Raw genomic sequence first — 22,937 nt, 5'->3', positions numbered from 1 at the left:
AGGAATATCAAAATAAAATTTATTATTAAAAAAAAAGAAAGAAAAAAAAAGAAAGAAAATCCAGAAATAAATCCACAGATTTATGATCAACTAATCTTTGACAAAGGAGCAAAGACTATGAATTGGAGCAAAGAAAGTTTGTTCAATAAATGGTGCTGGGAAAACTGGGTCACTACATGCAAAAGAATGAAGCTTGACCACTACCTCACCATACACAAAAATCAACTCAAAATGGGTTAAAGAACTAGATATAAAACCTGAAACCATAAAATACATAGAAGGAAATATAGGCGAAACACTACGTGATATGCACATCAAAGACATCTTTACAGACACATCACCCAAAGCAGTGATAGTGAAGGCAAAGATAAACAGCTGGGACTACATCAAATTAAAGAGCTTCTGCACAGCAAAAGAGACAATAACAAAAACTAAGAGAAACCCCACCAACTGGGAGAACATTTTTGCACACAACACTAACGATAAAGGACTGATCACAAAAATCTGCAAAGAGCTGATGAGACTCAACAAAAACAAAGAAAATAATCCAGTCAAAAAATGGGCAGAAGAGCTAAAAAGAAACTTCTCTGAAGAGGAAATGCAAATGGCCAACAGGCATACGAAAAAATGCTCAACATCACTTGTCATCAGGGAAATGCAAATCAAAACTACCATGAGATACCATCTTACACCAGTGAGAATGGCACATATTAAAAAAACTAGCAACAACATATGTTGGCGAGAATGTGGAGAAAAAGGAACTCTTCTGCACTGTTGGTGGGAGTGCCAACTGGTCCAACCACTATGGAGAGTTTTGTGGAGATTTCTTGACCTACTAAACATAGAGCTTCCATATGATTCAGCAATTCCACTCCTAGGTATTTACCCAAAGGACACAGAAACATCAACTCCAAAGAGCACCTGCACCCCTATGTTTATAGCAGCACTGTTTACAATAGCTAAGCTTTGGAAACAACCCAAATGCCCAAAAATAGATGACTGGATCAAGAAGATGTGCTACATATACACCAGGAAATATTACTCAGCATTCAAAAAAGATAAACACATGCAATTTGCAGCAACATGGATGGCGCTGGAAGGGATCATGCTCAGCGAAATAAGCCAGAAAGAAAAAGAAAAATACCGGATGGTCTCACTCATAGCAGGAATCTAGAAAACTTAAATAAGGGACCAGGAAAAAGAATAACTGTAAGAAAGAAAATATCAAAATCGACAAACAACTATGAACCAGAGACACTCTATGGCGGGTCGGGGGTGGGGAAAGGAGGGCTTAGGGTCAAAATAAGGGGGTTGTAATTGTATGGGGGATATAAAAAATACAATTTAAATAAAAAAAAATAATGCAAATTATAGCTTCACGTTCCTCAGTCCAGATTTCTGACATATGTGTCAATTAAGTGATGAGGATTTAAATTCAATACAAGAGTAATTTTTAAGAGTTTGAGATAATGATGACATTCTGTGTTAACATCTTTGATTGAAAAACTAAAGTGCTCACTAAATAATTTCAGTCTCATATTCGAAACCACTGCTCCCTCAGGAAAAGATCAAAATGATTTCAAGATTAGACCACTCACTGTTTTGTTCTTTTTTTGTTTTGTTTTGTTTTGTTTGGGGAAGAAAAGCTTTTCTTTCCGTGATCTAACTCAGAAAACCTGTTTACCACCACACAGAGACCAAATTAAAAGCAAATTAAAAGCATTCTCTAAGGTTTTAGTACTTTCATTTCACTGGAAAATAAAAAATACACTTTTTATATGTATAATTATCTTTGTGCAAATCTTGAGCATTGTAAATATGTATATAAAGAAATATGTGCTTAAGAACTGGAACATGCTTTATTCCATAATTTTACTCAATAATACAAAAATGTGCAATTATTGAGACTAGTATATTTATCTACCAAATGCTTGCTTGCTCTCTCTCACCCACTCAAACCCACGCACCCACACACATACCCCCACATATACCCCCCCACACACACACACCCTCACACAAACACATACACAAATCTTCATCCATTTAAAAAATATGTTATATTATATGCCAAGATCTAGTCATGGTCTTGGGGATACTGCAGATAAACAAAATCCTTATTGCCATAGAACTTACTTTCTTTTAAGAAAATAATCATTAATGCAGTATGTACATGACATATTAAACAAGAAACATAATTTTGGAATGACAATAGAGATACGTCTATTTAAATCAATAATATAACAATTGTACTTATATTTAATGATATACATAATCATGACCCTATTGGGATATATCAATAACAATACATAGAAGCGGCATACTCAAAAAAGCAGAGATGAACATTAACTTTGTGTAGTAAATGTTTACTTTGTGTGGTAATAAAAAAAGCCTAGTTTGCTTTTCTTATTTCTATCATTTAATATTTCAACCTCAAATATTCCCTTACTCCACATATCTCCATAATCTTTATTCTTCATCACACTTCATACACATGCACAGAGCCACAAATTCCTGATTTTATTTCCCACCAGCTATACATTGTGCTTAGGACCCCATCCTTTACTTTTGATATACTCTCCTCCATATACTCATTCTGAGCTCTGCTTTCCTAGTTGCTAATTTACTTAAAGTCATGGGTTGATAGGCCAAGGATGACTTCAACTAGCTAGCATTAGTACTATGGAGAGAAGGTGTTAGGGGGAAAGGATGTCCTAAAGCTAATTTCATACAGGCTTTGTGGACTCCACCCCCCACTCCAGACCAAAGCCAAAGACACTGGGAACTCCAAATCCCATCACCATCAAAGGGAAGGTGGCTGGGACCTGAGGGTGGGGTTAAGCAGCCAGGTTTGGTATAAAGCCAGACACGTGGGCTTTGGAGGGGAGTGCCTTTGGATTTCCAGGTTGGCGGATCGGGTAAGATGCATTAAAGACTTTATTTCCCTATTTTCTCCCTGAGTTGTACATTTCCTTATTTCCTTTTCCCTTGTAAATAAACCTTTTATTAACCTTTTGTGTGTGCCTGTAGTGGAGTATTAGTAAGTCCCTTTTAAACGCGCAGGTGAGGACCCACAGCCAGGCAACCCGTTTTATATCGGGGTTGCCCTATAACAAAGGGGACAAAATTCTAAATTTCTAGCTTTGTGATATCATGGGTAAAGGGTGAGAGACATTAAGGTAAAGGTATAGGAAAGAGAAAAGAAGAATATGTGGACTGCTAAATGTCCCTAATGCCTATCAAACTATTCCTTCTAAGAATCAAAATAAATCAATCCAAGTTTACCTTTTTTTTTTTAAAGACCAAGAGACATAAATCAATCCAAGTTTACCCTTTTTTTTTTTTTTAAGACCAAGAGACATAGTTTCACCCAATGCTACTCCTACACCTGTTTGACAGGATCTGAAATTCCTTCAGTGCAGGGATCATGCTCCTGGGCCCCCACAGGAAATGTAAATAAGAGCACCAGGCTGGGATTTAAGCAAAAACAAGTGGTGTTTGTTGTGGGAAGTAGAGATTAAAAGTCTCAGTAAAGGATGCAGCTGTTTCTCAGTTCTTTCTGATTGTTTCCTTTCAAATAATGGGGCCTATTGTTGCCAAACCTTCTTATTTTTCAAGAGTGCTCTGATGGAGTTACTCTAGTTAGGGCATGCACATTTTTGTTTTTTTATCGACAGTAGACAGTAGTGGCTGCCAAAGTGTTTTGGGGTGATGAAAGTTAGCTTTACAACCACCAAATTCACTACCAGAGTATAAGGGAAGCATCTATTAGACCAAAATCTGTCTCACTCACAGAAACATATTTTAGATAAACACAAAGTTGCAAATAAGAAAAAAAAATGTTAAATCAACATGTTCTTTATAGAAGCTCATTCTGACTTTTTAGTTGCTATGGTCAAAGTCTTGGAAAAGGTTTACTAAGGCTGTCACTGCAAGATTCTGAGGTGATCATCTGTATTATCTTGTTCTGCTACAATCCTAACAGATCTTAAACCAATGACTATGCCTAAGAGAATGAAGACCAACCTGGGATCATCCCAACAGTCTACAGGTGATGCATTCAGGTATGATTCATAATCATCTGTACAGGACTAAACACACAGGCACAGCCAGTGCACACCTCCCTTCAAATACCAAGGTATTAGTACTATTAGCACATCCAGTGACTGCTGTCAGAAGCATACCTTAGAGAAGAAGTAAAGATGCCGTTTTACTATTTTACGGTTTGAGGTTCATGCTTTTCCTGGATTTAAAGCAAAAAAAAAAAAAAAAAAAAACAAAACTTTACTCACTGCCTGTTCTTTACAGGAGAAAAATCACTCCTTTTAAGAAGAGATTAATTGGAGTCTTACTTTGAGCGTGGGCAGTCTTCCCTTAGGGTCTCATCAGTAGAGTTATTAGATGGCCAAAGGATAGCAAAATTAGTGAAGTTTGATAAACAAGCCTTCCCCACAGAACTGTTTCATTAGGTGCTTTTATCATTAGGATAATGATGAGAGCCCTGGAACTGCAGCAGAGACTGGGGAAATGATTCATCAGGATATGTAGCTCTAATAGATGTCCAATCCCATAAATTGCCTTTATTGCCCTATCTTGGCTGAGTTTTAATTATAATAGATCATGTTAATTTGATCAAGACCTCCATGTCCATGCAGATATAGAGCTAAAGAAACTCTAGAAATACTATTTCTAATCTCATTTGTGTCTATATACTGATGATAAATTGCTAAGGAAATTTCTTAATATTGGAATTATTTGTGTTGGACATCTGAGAGATATGTTTTAACAATACAGTTATAAAACAGCGACACATTTTATTTCCCACAATGTAAGTCAATGTTTTATATTTATTTTTAATTGAGACAATATTAAGATCCCTCCATCAGATATTACTACCATAGTGCACCCACCACCAACTCATCCATATTGCAACATCATTCCACAACACTTACTAATGAATTTAAACAACATTAAAGTGATCAGATTACATCAAGTTGGCAATTCTGAGGATGTAGAAGATGAAAAATAGAGAGAAATCAGGGCCTCCCTGGTGGTGCAGTGGTTGAGTGCTGGGTTGCGAACCTGCCCGCAGCCTCTGCAGGGCCGGTTCTATCCCTGGCTGCTCCCCGCAGACCTCTCCTGCCGCCCGCTGCTCCCCTCAGCAGTGTGCTTCGGTCCTTCTGCCTGCTCTGCTCCCCGCTCTGGCTCTGGTGAATTCTCTCACCCTCCCACGCTTCTGACTGTACCCAGTGCTTTTATAAATAAAATAAATAAATAAATAAATCTAAAAAAAAAAGAAAAATAGAGGGAAATCAATGAGAAATCACAGATTTTTAGCTTGGGGACTGATATCTAGCTATTTTAGTAATTGAAAGCATATCAAATATTACAAAAAAAATTGAATCAGAGTTTTCCAATGAAAGCTGTTTATGTATGTTATAATCAACTTGGAAATTGTAGTAAAGGATTTTTTGTGTCAGATGTTCCTCTTCTCCACAACTGTGATCACATGACCTAAAACATGAAACTGAGCTACCACTTAATCTGATTCATTAAAGAACATCTTATCCGCAGAGACCTACAAATAGCCCAAGGCCAGCCGGTAAGCTTGTGTGGAAAAGCAGAGCAATCAAAAAGCATATGCGGATGCTAATAGTGGCTGCCCAGGTCCCTGCACCTGCGACCTAGGCTTGCTGGGAGACCCGCGGGAGCCCTCATTGAGGTGAATGTCCCTCACTGAATAATCAGAAACAGGCGCCCAGACATGGGAGTGGGGTGCAAAAGTTGCCATTTCTGCGGACACTGAACTGGCTACAGCCCAGGTCCTGGATCTGAGGACTTTGGAACTGAGATCCGGGGCACAAAATTTGGGGTGTGGTATCCCCACGATGGTGGGGCACAGGGCAGTCACAACACCCCCACACCATTGAGGCGATCCATGCTACTCCCACTCTGTTCCCCAGACCCACAGGGAAAAAAGTTCCTGAAGAACACTAGGAAAGATCTCTGGCGCCACCTAGTGACCAGAAAAAAATGACCAACATCCTGATAGTTGGAAACCAAGGATCCCAAAAACACCCTCAGGCTCTGAGAGAGGGTGGGCCACGCAAATGGGGGTAAGGAGGGAAATAAGGCGTGGAACAAGACCCCATCCTGGAACTGAGATCCAAGCACAGGATCCAGGGCGTGGGACGCGCCATAGCAATGGGCACTGCACAGGATGACAGCCAGTGTTTTGGATCTAATAACCCTGGAACTGAGACCTAGAGTGCAGAATTCAGGGCGCAGAGTCATACAGCTGCTGACACAATAAAACCTCCTGTGTTGAGGTGCTTCCCTCCTCCCCCTCTTCATTTCTCAGAGAACCACTGGGAAAAAGCACAGGTCAGCAAGTAAGGGTCTCTGGCGCCACCTCGTGACCAGAACAAAATCACCAACTAGCTGATTCCCTGTTGGAACTGAGTAAATACAGAGGGAGGGAAATGTAAGGGACAGTGCCCAGCAACACAGCATCAACACCCTGGTGGAGTTTTGGCCTACCAGTGCTGGTCTCAGTCTGATAAACAGTTACCGACACTCCTAAAGAAGCACTCCAAAGAGATGCCCGCCATCACCAGTGGCACAACGTCCCAATGCATAGAACTAATTAGAAAGCAAACAACAGGGAGAAGAAAAAATATAAATAACCAAGCAAGCCTGCAGGAGGACACACCACAAAAAGAAATACAGTCACCAGAGCTCAATAATGACATGGAAGAACTTCTCGGCCTATCAGATAGAGAATTAATGATCATCATGATTAAAAAGCAGAAAGAAAACGAAAAGGAAAAAAAATGATTTGAGACAAATAATCACTGAACTGAAGAATGAAATTGAGACCTTAAGAAAGGAAAGAAAAGAAAGGCAGGAGATTAAAAGATTACTAGAGGAGATAAAGAACTCTAGGAAAAGCAATGAAAACAGAATCGATGAAACAGAAGAATGGATCAGTACTATCGAAGATACAGAAATAAAAAGAGCCAAAAGAAAAAAGGAGCAAGAAGTACAAATGAAGCAGTTTGAGGATATTCTTAGACAATTATCAGACTCTATGAAGAGAGGAAATGTAAGAGTTATAGGCATTACAGAGGTGAGGAGAGAGACAAAGGAACTGAGAAATTATTCAAGGAGATAATTGAAAAAAACTTCCCAAGCATGAAAAAGGAGACAAATATAGACATACAAGAAATAAGAAAAACTCTGAGATCAGGGACCTTTCATGTGTCTGCAACACACCTAGACTGCGTGGAGCTGGGAAAGGGTTGTGCCACAGTCAGAAGTGAGCTGAAAACCCCCCACAAGCCAGTCCCCATCCTGCTACCACAGTCCAGAGGGGGATCCAGTCAGCACCAGGGCAGACCAAGGGTGCACGGAAGTGCCATCTCTACTGGCCATTTTAGATCAGGGAACTTTTGTGTGTCTGCAACACACCTAGACTGCGTGGAGCTTGGACAGGGCTGCACCACAGCCAGAGGTGAGCTGAAAAACCCCCACAGGCCAGTCCCCATCTGGCCACTGGAGCCCAGAGGGGGATCCAGTCAGTGCCAGGGCAGACCGCGAGCAGATGGAAGTGCCCTCCAGACTCCCCATTTTAGATCAGGGACCTTTGGTGTGTTCACAACACATCTAGACTGCGTGGAGCTGGGAAAGGGCTGTGCTCACAGCCAGAGGTGAGCAGAAAAGCCCTCACAAGCCAGTCCCCATCCATCCACTGGAGCCCAGAGGGGAGTCCAGTCAGTGCCGGGCCAGACCTAGAATGCACAGAAGTGCCATCCTGACTCGCATTTTATTTATTTTTATTTTTTATTATTATTATTTTTAATAGAGGCATGTTTTATTTATTTATTTGTTTGTTTGTTTGTTTGTTTTGTTTATACATGCACTGGGTACAGTCAGAAGCACGGGAGGGTGAGAGAATTCACCAGAGCAGAGCGGGGAGCAGAGCAGGCAGAAGGACCGAAGTACACTGCTGAGGGGAGCAGCGGGCGGCAGGAGAGGTCTGCATGCCATGTGGGACCCTGCTCCGGTGGCCGGGGAGCAGCCGGGGATGGAACAGGCACCACAGAGGCCGCGGGCAACTTCGCAACCCAGAGCTCAACCGCTGCACCAATGGGGAGGCCCTGACTCGCATTTTAGATCAGGGACATTTTGTGTGTCTACAACACACCTAGACTGAGTGGAGCTGGGACAGGGCTGCGCCACAGCCAGAGGTAAGCTGAAAAGCCTCCACAAGCCAGGCCCCATCTGGCAGCCAGAGCCAGAAGGGGATCCAGTCACTGCTGGGGCAGACCACAGGTGCATGCAAGGGCTCTCCTGACTCACCATTTTAGATTAGGTATATTTTGTGTGTCTGTAACACACTTAGACTGTGTGGAGCTGGGGAAGAGCTGCCCCCTCAGCCAGAGGAGAGCTGAAAATTCCCCACAAGCCAGAGAGCTGAAAAGCCCCCACAAGCTCAGCCCCTTCTGGCCACCAGTCGGAGCCCAGAGGGCGAACCTGATACCACAGGGTAGACTGTGGGGCCATAAGACCCTTCTTGGGATTAAATAAACACAGAAGGAGAAGATTCTCTGTGACAGCAACCACTAATATATTCATAGTACTACTGCCCTACTGTAATTCAGAAATAGCAGTTTTTGACTCGATTGGACCACTAGTTGCTGACATCCCAGAAAGAGCACACCAAAAAGATGCCAGCCAGAACCAGCGACACAGGGTCCCAAACATAGGACAAATTGGAAAACAAGCAGCAGGGAGAAGAAAAACTACAAGCAACCAAGCAAGTCCTCAGGGAAAAGACACACCACAAAAAGAAAACCATGCACCAGATTGCAACAACAGTGACTTAGAAGAACTTTTGAGCCTTCCAGAAAGAGAATTTAAAATTGCCGCGATTGAAAAACTGACAGAAGTCATAAAGGAAAACAGTGATCAGAAGAATGAAATTGAGTCCTTATAGAGGGAAGTGAAGGAAATGCCGGAGATCAAAGGATTAATGGAAGAGCTAAGGAACTATGGGAAAAGGAGTGATAACAGAATAGATGAAATGGAAGAACAAATAAGCACTCTTGAAGACACAGAATAAAAAGAACCAAAACAAAAAAGGAAAGAGAAGTACAAATGTAAAAGACCAAAGAAAGACTTCGGAAACTATCTGACTCCATGAGGAAAGGAAATATGAGAGTTATAGGAATCCCAGAAGGAGAGGAGAAAGACCTAGGAACAGAGAAATTATTCAAGGAAATAATTGAAGAGAACTTCCCAAACATGAAGAAGGAGCTGAAAATAAACATACAAGAAGCAAGGAGAACACCAAATTTCCATGATGAAAGGAAAAATACAGCAAGACACATAATAGTAAAGCTCCCAAGAATCCAAGACAAGGAAAAAAAATAATGAAGCTGACAAGAGGGAAGAAATAGATAACATAAAAGGAAAACCAATCAGGCTGACATCAGACTTCTCTGAAGAAACAACACGGGCAAAGAGAGTGGAGGGACATAGAACAAAACAGCAAATTCCAACCAAGAATACTCTATCCTGCAAAGGTCTCCTTCCTCTATGAAGAAAGACTAAGGATCTTCCAAGACAAACAGAAACTCTGGAATTTCATTACGACTAAACCCCCACTCCAAAAAAATACTACAAGGAGTCCTAAAGCCAGAACCAACAAAGGGATCAATAACAATGAAACTAGGCCAAAAAGAAAAAAAAAGTTATTAAAAAGTAAATAAATAAATTCAGAGGAAAGACAAACAAAATGGCAAATATAGACGCTAACATATCAATATTAACTCTAAATGTAAATGGGCTAAACTCTTCAATAAAAATACATAGAGTCGCAGGCTGGATTAAGAAACAAAACCCAACCTTTTGCTGTTTCCAGGAAACACATTTAACTACAAAAGATAAAAATAAAAGTAAAAGGATGGAAAACAAACCTACAAGCAAAAGGACCAAAAAAAGAAGGCAGGAACAGCTATATTTATATCAGATAAAACAGATTTCAAACTCAGAAAGGCAAAAAGAGACCCCAATGGTCACTACATTGTGATCAAGGGGACAATACTTTAAGAAGAAATAACACTCATAAACATATACTCACCAAATGAAGGAGCACCAAAATATATCAGACAACTACTATCATCTCTGAAAACAGACATCAGATAAAATACATATGTAGTAGGAGACTTCAACACACCACTATCAACAATGGGTAGATCAACAAGACAAAAAATAAGTAAGGACACTAAAGCTCTAAATAAGGATCTAGAGCTCATGGGCTTAACAGACATCTAGAGAACACTAAACCCAGAAAAATGTGAGTAGACATTTTTCTCAAGCACAAATGGACCATTCTTCAGGATTGATCTCATACTGGGACATAAGACAAACATCAACAGATACACCAGGATTGAAATCACACCAACCATCTTCTCTGACCATGAAGGCATCAAACTAGAAATAAACCATAAAAAGAAGGCAAGGAACTCTCTTACCTCATGGAGATTGAAACACATTCTTCTGGAGCACCACTGGACTAATGAGGAGATCTAAGAAGAAATTAAAAAATACTTTGAGTTGAAGGACAAGGAGGACACCAATTACCTAAATGTATGGGATGCAGTAAAAGCAGTAATAAGAGGAAAATATATAGCAATACAGGGTTACATCAAGAAACAAGAAAGAACTCAAAGAAATACCCTCCTCTTACAGCTCAAAGAATTGGAAAAAGAACAACAACAACAACAACAACAAAAAAAACCCTAAAACCAGTAGAAGAAAAGAAATAATAAAAACCAAAGCACAAATAAATGAAATCGAAACTTAAAAAAAACAATCCAAAAGATTAATGAAACCAAAAGTTGGTTCTTTGAAAAAATAAATAAAATAGACAAACCCCTAGTCAGGCTCACAAAGGAAAAATGGGAGAAAGCACAAATAAATAGGATCATAAATGACAGAGGAGAAATCACAAAAGACACAGCAGAAATCAAAAGAATAATGAGAAACTACTATGAACAGTTATATGCAAACAAGTTCAACAATCTACAAGAAATGGACAAATTTCTACAACTCTACAATCACCCAAAGCTAGATAAAGAATACATAGAATACTTAAACAGACCAATTACAAGCAGCAAAATTGAAATGGTAATCAAAACCCTCCCCCAAAACAAAAGCCCATGACCAGGTGGATTTACAAATGAATTCTACCAAACATTCAAACACAAATTAGCACCTATCCTTCACAAACTCTTTCAAAAAATTGAGAAGGAAGGTAGAATACGAACACTTCTATGAAGCCAACATCACATTAATACCAAAACCGAACAAGGACAATGCAAAAAAAGAAAACTACAGGCCAATCTCTCCAATGAACATGGATGCAAAAATTGTCAATAAAATTTTAGCTATCACAATCCAACAATGTATCCATAAGATAATTCACCATGACTAAGGAGGATTTATTCCAGGGACACAAGGATGGTTTAACATCTGAAAATCAATCAATGTTATCCAACACAATGTTATCAACAAAAAGAAATATAAAAACCATATAATATCAATAGATGCTGAGAAAGCTTTAGACAAAGTACAACACCCATTTATCACAAAAGCCCTCAAAATTCTCGGGATACAAGGAACATACCTTAACATCATAAAGGCCATATATGACAATCCCATAGCCATTATCATTCTCAATGGGGAATAGCTGAAAGCATTTCCATTAAAATCTGGAACAAGACAAGGATGTCCATTCTCAACACTGCTTTTAAATATAATTCTGGAAGTCCTAGCCAGAGCAATAAGAAAAGAGAAAGACATACAAGGAATCCAAATAGGGAAGGAAGACGTTAAACTATCACTATTTGCAGATGATATGATAATATACAAAGAGAACCCCAAAACCTCCACAGAAAAACTAATCAAACTAATCAATCAGTTTAGTAAAGTGGCAGGATACAAATTCAACATGCAAAAATCAGTAGCCTTCCTATACACAAACAATGAACCTTAAGAAGAAGAAATAAAAAAAAATTCCTTTTATAATTGAAACCAAAAAATTCAAATGCTTGGGAATAAACCTAACAAAAGAGGTAAAGGACCTATACAAAGAAAACTATAAAACACTGTTAAAAGAAATAGAAGAAAACACAAAGAAATGGAAAGACATCCCCTGCTCATGGATTGGAAAAATTAACATTATCAAAATGGCCATCCTACTAAAAGCAATTTACACATTCAATACTATTCCAATAAAAATTTCAATGACATTCTTCAAAGAAAAAGAACAAATATTGATGAAATCCATATGGCACCACCAATAACCCAGAATAGCCAAATGTCTCCTGAAGAAAAAGAAGGGAATGGAGGCATCACACTCCCAGATTTCAAACTATAACAATGCCATAATAATCAAAACTGCATGGTATTGGAACAAGAACAGACACACAGACCAATGGAATGGAATAGAAAATCCAGAAATAAACCCACAGATCTATGGTCAACTAATCTTTGACAAAGGAGCAAAGAATATGCACTGGAGCAAAGAAAGTTTGTTCAGTAAATGGTGCTGGGAAAACTGGGTTGCTACATGCAAAAGAATGAAGCTTGACTACTACCTCACACTCTGCACAAAAACCAACTCAAAATGGGTTAAAGAACTAGACATAAGACCTGAAACTATAAAATATATGGAAAGAAATATAGGCGAAAAACTACTTGACATGCACCTCAAACACATCTTTACAGACACATCACCCAAAGCAGTGATAGTGAAGGCAAAGATAAACAGCTGGGACTACATCAAATTAAAGAGCTTATGCACAGCAAAAGAGACAATAACCAAAACAAAGAGAAACCACACTGACTGGGAGAAATCTTTTGCACACAACACTGATGATAAAGGACTGATCCCAAAAATCTACAAAGAGCTGATGAGAATCAACAAAAACAAAGAAAATAATCCAGTCAAAAAATGGGCAGAAGAGCTAAAAAAGAACTTCTCCAAAGAGGAAATGCAAATGGCCAACAGGCATATGAAAAAATGTTCAACATCACTTGGAATTGGGGAAATGAAATTCAAAACTACAATGAGATTCCATCTTACACCAGTGAGAATGGCACATATTAAAAAATTAATAACAACAAATGTTGCGAGGATGTGGAGAAAAAGGAACTCTCCTGCACTGCTGGTGGGAGTGCAAAATGGTCCAACCACAATGGAAAGCTGTGTGGAGATTTCTTGACCTACTAAAAGTAGAGCTTCATATGATCCAGCAACTCCACTCCTAGGTATTTACTCAAAGGACACAGAAACAATAATTCAAAAGCACCCCTATGTTTATAGCAGCATTATTTACAATAGCTAAGCTATGGAAACAACCCAAACGTCCAAAAATAGATGACTAGATCAAGAAGATGTGGTATATATACACAACGAATATTACTCAGCAATCAAAAAAGATAAACTTATGCTATTTGCAGCAACATGGATGGAGTTGAAAGAGATCATGCTCAGCAAAATAAGCCAGAAAGAAAAAGAAAATATGGTGTCACTCATAGCAGGAATTTAAAAAATCTAAATAAGGGACCAGGAAAAAGACTAATTGCAATAAAGTCAAAATCAAAATCAACAAGCAACGATAGACCAGAGACACACTACAGTGGGGGCCCAGGTGAGGAGAAGAGGGATTAGGATTAGAAAAAGGGGGTGGGAATTGCATGGGGAATGTAACCAAAATGAAAATGCACACATTATGAAAAAATGGAAAATGATATAAGAATTATATAAAATAAAATAATTCATTAAAAAGCCCAATATTTTTCTCTTGTTGTTAAAATATTGATACAATTGTTGAAAAATTATAAAGGAATTCTGGAGGGGAATTTGAGAATCTCTGCCAGTGGTTCCTTCTAGGGATTTTTCCTTAATTTTTATCTGATTAAAACTATAAGTTTCTGAAAAAAAAAAGAAGAAGAAGAAGACGAAGAAGAAGAAGAACTCCCAATTACCACAATGAAAAGAAAACTACAGCAAGACACATAATAGTAAAGCTTGCAAGAGTCCAAGACAAGGGGAAAAACTGAAACTGACAAACAAAATGGCAAACACAGATGCCAACCTATCAATATTAACTCTAAATGTAAATGGATTAAACTCATCAATAAAAAGACACAGAGTAGCAGGCTGGATTAAAAAAACAAAATCCAACCTTCTGCTGTCTCTAGGAAACAGATTTAACCACAAAAGATAAACATAGACTGAAAGTAAAAGGTTGGAAAACAATTCTATAAGCAAATGGACCAAAAAAGAAGGCAGGAACAGCCATACTTTTATCAGATGAAAGAGACTTCAAATTAAAAATGGTAAAAAGAGACATAGAAGGACACTACATTATGATCAAGGGGACAATACATCAGGAAAATATAACATTCGTCAACTTACACTCACCAAATGAAGGGGCACCAAAATATATTAGAAAATTATTATCAGCTGTGAAAACAGACATTAAAGAAAATACATATATAGTGGGAGACTTCAACACCCCACTCTCACCAATGGACAGATCAACGAGACAAACATTAAACAAAGACACTGGATCCCTAAATAAAGACATCAAACTCATGGACTTAACAAACATCTATAGGACACTGCACCCAAAAAAATCCGAGTATCATTTTTCTCAAGTGTGCATGAATCATTCTCCAGAATCGATCACATACTGGGCCACAAGACAAACATCAACACATACATAAAGATCAAAATCATTCCAACTATCTTCTTTGATCATAAAGGCATCAAGCTAGAAATAAATCATAAAAAGAAAACAAGAAACCCTCCCACTTCATGGAGATTGATATCCACACTACTGGAAGACAACTGGACTAATGAGGAGATCAAAGAAGAAATTAAAAATACTTTGAGTTGAAGAACAAGGAGGACACCACTTTTTAGAATGTATGGGATGCAACAAAAGCAGTAATAAGAGGAAAATACATAGCAACACAGGCTCACATCAGCAAACAATAAAGAACTCAAAGAAACAACCTAATCTCACATCTCAAAGAGCTAGAAAAAGAACAACAAAAAAACCCTAAAGCCAGTAAAAGAAAGGAAATAACAAAAAGCAAAGCAGAAATAAGCAAACTGGAAATTAAAAAAAAAAAAAAACAATCCAAAAGATCAATGAAACCAAAAGTTGGTTCTTTGAAAAAAAAAAAAAAAAAACAAAATAGACAAAACTCTAGCAAGGCTCACAAAGAAAAAAAACAGGAAAAAACACACATAAATAGGATTATAAATGAAAGAGGAGAAATCTCAACAGACTCAGTGGAAATCAAAAGAATAATCAGAGATTACTCTGAACACTTATATGCAAACAAATTCAACAACCTAGAAGAGATGGACAAATTCCTAGAAGGATATAATCATCCAAAGCTGGACAAAGAAGAAATAGAACAACTAAACAGACCAATTACAAGCAGCAAAATTGAGACAGTAATCAAAGCACTCCCCAAAAACAAAAGCCCAGGCCGAGATGGCCTCACAAATGAATTCTACCAAACATTCAGCAATGAATTAGTGCCTATCCTACCCAAACTCTTTCAAAAAATTGAAAAAGAAGGAATACTAGCAAGTATGTTCTATGAAGCCAACATTACACGAACACCAAAACCAAACAAAGATAGCACTAAAAAAAGAAAATTACTGGCCAATCTCCCTATTGAACACTGATGCAAAATCCTCAACAAAATCCTTGCCAACAGAATCCAACAATGCATCAAAGAGATAGTACACCACGATTGAGTGGGATTAATCCTAGGGGCACAAGTATGGTTCAACATATGAAAATCGATCCGTGTAACCCAACACATCAACAAAAAGAAAAATAAAAACTATATGATCGTATCAATAGATTCTGAGAAAGCATTTGACAGTCCAACATGCATTTATGATGAAAGCCCTTGAAATTCTCGGGATAGAAGGAACAAACCATTTTATTTTTTTAAATTGCTTTTTAAAAAGATTTATTTATTTATTTATTTATTCATTCATTCATTCATTCATTCATTCATTCATTTATTTATACAAGCACTGGGTACAGTCAGAAGCGCGGGAGGGTGAGAGAATTCACCAGAGCCAGAGTGGGGAACAAAACAGACAGACCGATGAAGGGAGCAGTGGGCGCGGCAGGAGAGGTCTGCGTGCCATGTGGGATCCTCTCCCAGTGGCTGGGGGCAGCTTCACAGCCCAGCGCTCAACCACCTGTGCCACCGGGGAGGCCCCAGAAGGAACATACCTTAACATGATAAAAAGCCGTATACGGCAAACCCACTGCCAATGTTATTCTCAATGGCGAAAACCTGAAGGCCTTTCCTTTAAGATAAGAAACAAGACAAGGTTGTCCTCTCTCAACACTGCTCTTCGATATAATACTGGAGGTCCTAGCCAGGGCAATAAGACAAGAGAAAGACATACAAGGAATCCAGATAGGGAAAGAAGAAGTAAAACTATCACTATTTGCAGACAATATGATAATATACATAGAGAATCCTAAAAACTCCTCAGAAATACTACTCAAAATAATCAACCAGTTCAGTAAAGTAGCAGGATACAAAATCAACAAACAAAAATCAATAGCCTTCCTATATACAAACAATGAATCTGAAGAAGTAATCAAGAAAGCCATCCCTTTTATAATTGAAGCCAAAAAAAATCAAATACTTGGGAATAAACCTACCAAAAGAGGTGAAAGACCTATACAAAGAAAATTATAAAACACTGTTAAAAAGAAATTGAAGAAGACACAAAGAAATGGAAAGACATCCCCTGCTCATGGATTGGAAGAATCAACATTATTAAAATGGCCATCCTCCCAAAAGCAATGTACAGATTCAGTGCTATTCCAATAAAAATCCCAAAGACATTCTTCAAAGAAATAGAACAAATACTGATGAAATTCATATGGAACCACAAAAAACCACGAATAGCCAAAGCCTTACTGATAAAAACAAAAGAGATGGGAGGTATCACACTTCCAAACTTCAAGCTATACTACAAAGCCATAAAATTAAAACAATTTGGTATTGGAACAAAAACAGACACACAGACCAATGGTACTAAATAGAGAGCCCAGAAATAAAGCCATACTTATATGAACAACTAATCTTTGACAAAGGAGCAAAGGATATGCAATTTAACACGGACAGTTTGTTCAATAAATGGTGCTTCGAAAACTGGACCACCACACACAAAAAAATGAAACTAGACCACTACCTCTCATAGTGCACAAAAATCAACTCAAAATAGATGAAAGAACTGGACATAAATCCTGAAACCATAAAATATATAGAAGAAAATATAGGTAAAACACTACAAGACATATATCACAATAACATCTTTAAAGACTCATCACCCAAAGCAGTGATAATGAAGGCAAAGATAAACACCTGGGATTACATCAAACTGAAAATCTTCTGTACAGCCAAAGAGACATTAACCAAAACAGAGAGACACCCCACTGATTGGGAAAAAAAATCTTTGCACTCCATCCAACTGATAAGGGACTGATCACAATGATATACAAAGAACTCACATGGCTCAACAAAAACAAAATAAACAATCCTGTCAAGAAATGGGCAGAAGAATTCAAAAGATATTTCTCCAAAGAGGAAAAGCAAATGGCCAACAGGCATATGAAAAAAATGTTCAACATCCCTTATCATCAAGGAAATGCAAATCAAAACCACATTGAGATACCACCTTACACCAGAATGGCACATATCAAAAGAATGGCACATATCAAAAAAACAAGCAACAACAAATGCTGGTGAGGATGTGGTGAAAAAGGAACTCTCCTAAATTGCTGGTGGGAGTACAAATTGCTGGTCCTGCCACTGTGAAAAGCTGTCTGGAGGTACCTCAGTCTATTAAAAATGGAGCTACCATACAATTAGGCAATTCCACTCCTAGGGATCTATCCAAAGGACACAAAAACAGTGATTCAAAAGATCACCTGTACCCCTATGTTTATTGCAGCACTATTTACAATAGGTAAAACCTGGAAACAACCCAAATGCCCAAAAATAGATGACCAGATCAAAAGATGTGGTATATATTCACAATGGAATTTTATTCAGCAATCAAAAAAGATAAACTCTTGTCATTTGCAGCAATGTGGATGGAGCTAGAAGGAATTATGGTTAGTGAAATAAGCTAGAAGGAAAAAGAAAAATATCAGATGGTTTCACTTATAACAGGAATATAGGGGGACCAAATAAGACATCAGTGTAAAATAATAATAATAATAGTACAAAACACAACAAAGAAAAACCAGACAATTTATAAATGTTAAAATAAATAAATAAATACCTTAAAAATAAATAACATCCTAAAAATAAATAATGAAGTAGCTAACATGAAATTTTAGCAAATGGCTGTTAATGCAGATTTAAAAACCCATTATCTGGTAACTCACCCATATATATTTTTCCTAATAAAACCAGATCAACCCATAGGTAGCTCTTAATTACATTTAAAAGGTCTCTGAAAAATTTCCCTTCTTGTGAAAATGCTGTGAAATTCTTTTAGCCTAATCCCATGAAAATAATAAAAAAATCAATCAGTGGTTAAATGATATTGCAAATCAAAACTAATTTATTAGATTTAATGGGAAATTTTGAAAAATGTATATCACATATACAGCTAAGTTACCTGAAAAAGAATTCTACTAGATTTACAACGTTAATAATAAATGTAACTTGTTTGGTGTTTCCTGGTATTTATACCATGCATTATTCGATGGCTCAAATACTTTTGAATTGTTAACTTATTCTTCCAGTGTTCTCACTCCAGACATACTTCCAGGTCTTCCTCCCTTTAATGTGCAGTTCTTTATCTATTGTCACTTATCAAAATCTTTCAACAAGAGATAAAAATCTTATTTAGTCTTATAATTGAGTAAGACATAAGTAAAACTCTGTACAATGCCTTGGAACTCTAAAAAAAAATTAACCTTTTTTTTTCTTTTCTACTTTTTATATTATTTTTTACATCATTGTTCATTTTTGAACAATATTTGCTTCCCCCCACCCCCTCAGGTGTAGTCCCCCTAGAGTTTCCTTCACCAATGCACCCGTGCACCATCACCTCAGTCCCCTGTGCTCCTCCCTCCCTCCCTCTGGTCCCTCTCCCTCCTCCTCCCCTGCAATATGCCTTGGAACTCTAAATAAAAATTAACCATTTTTGAACTAAAACAAATAACTAAATAAGTAAAAAAATAAATAAACTAAAAGAAAACCAAATAAACCAAATTGTCAGTGGCTGTCATTTCTCCCTGAAGGTGCTTGCGTTTTATATGTTTTGGAATAAATGTTGAAATAAGAGTGTTTGGAAGATCCTGAAGAATGAAATTCAGGAAATGTGGAAAAGATGAGAGATTGTCAACTTGAAATTTCATAAAGGGAGGAAGCTGGGAAAAGGAATTTAGTAAACAAGGTACAAGTTTGGGGAAGAAGTGTCTTTCCAGGATTTGGAAATCATATCACACTGGGAGTTATTTATTCTCACATTTTATAAGGCTACCATTTGGCCAAATTGTCAGCTTTCTTTGTATTTATGTTATCTTAGCTCAGATCATCTGAAATTAACTATGAAACATAAACTAGTGAAGTTATTAATTATGAAATTAATAAAATGGACATACCTTTATTGACAGTGTGCGTATTAGCACTTCTTTCTTATTCTTATGACATATTCTTGGATAATAGAGTCAGTTTCCAGCATAACCTGGAACAAATAAGTGATGTGCTATTAGATATGGGCAGAGGGAAATTTAATGCACCATACATATTTAAAATATTAAGTTACACCCTGGCAGCCCCATCCAGCCCCCACACCACTGAGACACCAGATGCAAAATGGAAGGGAGCCACAGGAGCCAGAGAACTTGTGACCATCTAGGGGACCCCAACAGTGCCTGTCTGGAACAACCGAGGTCTTGTGACTTCCCACAAGATCCACACCAGCACCTGAACAAACTGGTGCACTTAAAATAAAAATAAAGCCTCACACCTGTAAGATTGACCCATATTAAAAACAAAACAAAAGTGCTGCTGAGGATATGCAGAGAAAGGAACCCTATTCCATTGTTGGTGGGAATGTAGACTAATCTAACTTCTATGGAAAAAAGTGTGGAGATTCCTCAAGAGACTAAAAGTGGATTTACTATATGACCCAGCAATTCCATTCCGAAATATTTATCCAAAGAGCACAAAAATACTAGTTCTAAAGGAAACCCGCACACCTGTGTTTAGAGCAGCACTATCTACAATAGCCAAGATATGGAAACACCTAAATGCCCCAGGGCAGATGAGCAGTTCAAGAAGATGTGATACATATAAACAAAGGAATATTACTCAGTGAACAAAAAAGATAAACTTATACCATTTTTGGCAACATGGATGGAGCTGAAAGGGATAATGCTAAGTGAAATAAACAGAAGGAGAAATAAAATAAATATTAATGGTGTCACTAATATATAGAATATAAAGTAACTAAATTAATAGACACATCAAGACAAGCTTAAACACTAACCCTGAGAGCCGACTATAGAACTGAAGCACCAAGTTGGGGAGAGGATGCGTGGCCAAAACTCCCTCTCTGCAGCAGCTCAGCATCAGTGGCAGCAGTTGGCAGGAGGGAGCAACAGAACCTCTCAAAGCCACTGATGGGTCAGGCTCCCCAGGGGCAGATGGACCAGCGGGAAGCCTGCCCCGTGTGTCCTCACACCCTGAGCCAAATCAAACCATCCACTCTCTGGACCTGGAAAAAGAGGCGCTGGAGCAATATCAGTCCCCACACCCCTGAGCCAATGCTTCTGAGCTTCAGGGCTCTGACTGTGCTTCAGGCTGCTCAGGTGAGACTCGGTTCTCAGCTGATACTGTGAGTGAGCAGAGTAGGCTTGGAGGGTGAAAGGAACCTGCAGCCTGAGTCGCAACAGAACCCCCATTGTTCACCTGCACCCACCATTTCCAGATGCCAGGTAATTCCTAGAAGGGCTAAGGGGCACAGCATCTGGACCTGTCCTTTGCCAACTCACCCACCCCCTCTCCCCACCCCAATCCCCAGCTCAAGCAAGAAGCCGCTATATCTAAGCCAGAAATCTCAGTGGAAGCTGACCACACCCCACTGCCCCCACCCCCATCTGAGTCAGGTCAGAGGGTGTCCCCACAACATGGGGAGACCACGGCAGGCAGCACTGAGTGATGCACACACACCCCGTGTCATGCTGCTGGCGACACTCTTGACACTGAGGGAAGGGGCTGTGCCCTGGCACTAGCAGGCAAGACAGGAGAGCAGCAGACATGGGCAAGAGGGAACCCACAGGCCGAGATTTACTGCATCTTGCCCGCCTGCCAGAGCCGCCCCTGCCTCTGGCCTGAGAGGTGGCCCATAGGCATGCTCAGCTTATGAGCAAAAATGGAGGGAAACCATGTCCCACAGAGTTTTCAACGTTAGGATGTGAAGAAAGGACTGTGTTGAGTCTCATGCTCATGACGTTATGTTGTTTATTATGTCAGTTGATGGTGTCATGTCATTTTGAGACACATCAGAGATTAAGGCAGTGACAGTATGGGGAGATCTTGAAAAGCCAAAACCTAGGACAGGATTTCTCAGCACAAATGAAACAGCCTCTCAAGCATTCTATGGCTTGTCCTTAACTGTCGTTAACTGTCGTTAACTGTAACTGTCGTACATTTCAAATTCTAGTAGGTCCCATAAACACACCTCTTGGCAGTAGCTTCATTGTGAAGGCTGAGAAACCACTGGGGTTTCCCTCTGCCAATGGATGGCTGTGGCCTCTGGCTCTGACGCCACAAGGAGCCACTGTGAAGGAACCAGCAGAGCCTACATAAGTCCTTCTGGACTGTGGCTATGTCCTTAGGAGCCAGGAAGCTTTGGGATAGTGACATGTGGACTCGGACAGAGTGAGAGCATGTTTTGGTTTATTTGGTTTTATTTTGGTTTATTTATTTCTTTTACTTGTTATTTGTTTTAGCTGTTTATTTTTAGTTTCTAATTGTTGTTTGTTCTTCTGTTGTTTGTCCTGTTTGTCTTTGTTGTTGTTCTATGTTTTATTCTTAAATTTAGTGGTTCGTTTGCAATTGGTTTGTTTTAATCATATTTTTAAATTTTTATCTCATTTGTAATTTTTTGTTTGTGTATTTTCATTTACTTTTTGTGTAGTTAGTATTAGTATTTCTGCTAACGTTAGTGAAGTTAGTATTGCTGGTAGAGTTAAGCTAGCACTGTTAGTATTTAGTGAGTTCAGTGTGTACTTTTTGGGTACTATTAACATTAGATTAATAGTACATTTGTTAATATCGTAGGAGAGTTAGTTGTTAGCCAAGGTAGCACAAGGGCTGTGAGTACAGTCAGGGCTGGTGAGTGTAGTCAGCACAGTCCAAGTCCACACTCGCTATGCTTAAGCACCTCACTCCCCAGGGAGGTAAAGTCAAAACCTACCTTGTGCTGTGGACTCTGGGGGAGGACGCCCACGCCAAGATGAAGCTGGCACTGCACGCGCTCACAGCCATGAAGGTGGCCATCAAGGATATCCGCAAGTCCTAGCTGCCCGACCTCCAGCTCCTGGCCTGCGAGATGGGGTGCATGAAGGTGCTTCACCACCAGAACATCATCTAGCTATTCCAGGTGGTGGACACCGGGGAGGAGCTGCAGCTCGTGATGGAGTCCGTGGAGAGGGGCGACCTCTGGGTCTACCTGAACAAGTGTGGAAGCTTGGTGGAGAGCGAGCCCTGCCAGATATTTCAACACATCCTCTCGCCCCCAGCTACTGCCACGCCAAAGGCATCGCACACCGGGATGTGAAGCC

The 22,937-nt window shown here is 38.9% G+C and overlaps 1 pseudogene across 1 annotated transcript in view; it reads left to right on the top strand.

Annotated features, from left to right (window-relative positions):
* LOC311184655 (nck-associated protein 1-like) overlaps positions 1-22,675 on the top strand; it is a 69,632-nt pseudogene extending 46,957 nt beyond the window's left edge. Inside the window, exon 18 of the transcript in view lies at positions 22,550-22,675. The product of the transcript in view is annotated as a nck-associated protein 1-like (transcript). The remainder of the gene's footprint in view (positions 1-22,549) is intronic.
* Positions 22,676-22,937: the final 262 nt, after the last annotated feature.

The sequence above is a fragment of the Talpa europaea genome (genome assembly GCF_964194135.1).
Source record: "Talpa europaea genome assembly, chromosome: 15".
Taxonomy (NCBI): Eukaryota; Metazoa; Chordata; class Mammalia; order Eulipotyphla; family Talpidae; genus Talpa; species Talpa europaea.
Note: the sequence above shows the minus strand (reverse complement) of the source record. Positions and strands in the feature narration are given on the sequence as shown.